We start from the raw sequence: 1,506 nt of genomic DNA, 5'->3' as shown, positions 1-1,506 counted from the left end.
ACACACACACACACACACACACACACACACACACACACACACACACACACATATACATACACACACACACACACATGCACGCACGCGCACACGCACACTGTCACACTTTCTGTTTTGTGCGATCTATCACACAACATTCGTTTGTGTACCAGAAGTAGATCTAGGTGTTTTCCTTCAGCCTTTAGCCTCCAGACTCGCTCCACTCGCACACTCCGACAGACATTGAGTACAGTTGTGTTGAGTTGATAGGAGCCCCCCTCCACCCATCCGGCATCCACCCCTTTCCATTCCGCCTCCTTTCTTCTTCCCGTCCCTATTCGGTGTGTGTGTACGAGGGGGGGGGGGAGAGAGAGAGAGAGAGAGAGAGAGAGAGAGAGAGAGAGAGAGAGGGGGGGGGGGTATATATATATTTAGATCTAATTCTTTGCGGTGAGGGAGGCGGAGAAGAGAAATAATTTTGGAGAGGACAGTAATTTAGTGTATTTTGTATATATATGCATGTGTGTACACATTTTCGGCACGTGAATGGAAAGAGGAATTGTATCTCGTACCCACTTCCGCTCACACCACACACACGTACACACACACACACACACACACACACACACACACACACACACACACACACGCACACAGGCACACGCATACACTCTCACAAAGCACCCACAAAAAATAGAGACGCCAAGTTTGATATTTTTTTAACTGCACGTATTATGCAATCCCTGGCATTGTATTATTCAGCTCTATTGTGTGCACCCTGCGTAAGCACGATTGTCATCATCGATGTGATTGTAGTAATTTCCGCTCAAAGCTGAAAAAACCCCCCGACAGTGCTAACATTTGGAGGGCTGTTACGAACTCCTGTAATTTGGCACATTTCCACATCATAACTGACGGATCATCATTATATTCCGGAAAGGTAACAGCATTTTCCCTTTTTTTTTCTCGTTCCTTCTCAGTCTTCATCAATGTTAATGACTGACGTAAATACTGACATTTACTTTCCGATGAGCTGTTTGTTTTAGTAAACAAAGAAAACGACTTAGAAAAAAAGCAGCAAAACGAAACAATACAAAGCTAAACGAAGCAAAACAAAGCAAAGCAAATTCCCAATCCGCAGCAGAACGTAAGCAACACAAAACTGACACGAAGTTGCTGGTGCTGTTGTTGGTCAAATTCTCTTTTTTGTTGTTGTTGTTAAGCTAGATCTAGATCTATGTCCTTTTGATGTTATTCTTAGTGTTGTTGTTTTGTTGGTTTTTGTTGTTGTTGTTGCTGTAGTTGTTGTTGTTGGTGGTGATGATGGTGTTTTTGCTGCTGTACTTGCTGGTTTTACTTTTGACGTGAGTGAATTTGAATGCAGCTAAACTCAACCAGCTGTGTTTCATGTTGTCTGATACATTTTTGGGTTGTTTTTTCGTTCTCTCTCTCTCTCTCTCTGTCACACACACACTCTCTCTCTATCTCTCTTTCTCTCTCTCTCTCTCTCTCTCTCTCTCTCTCTCT

The sequence above is a fragment of the Aplysia californica genome, unplaced genomic scaffold (genome assembly GCF_000002075.1).
Source record: "Aplysia californica isolate F4 #8 unplaced genomic scaffold, AplCal3.0 scaffold00453, whole genome shotgun sequence".
In the NCBI taxonomy this organism is placed as follows: domain Eukaryota; kingdom Metazoa; phylum Mollusca; class Gastropoda; order Aplysiida; family Aplysiidae; genus Aplysia; species Aplysia californica.
The sequence above is the reverse complement of the archived record's forward strand: the minus strand, read 5'-3'. Positions refer to the sequence as shown.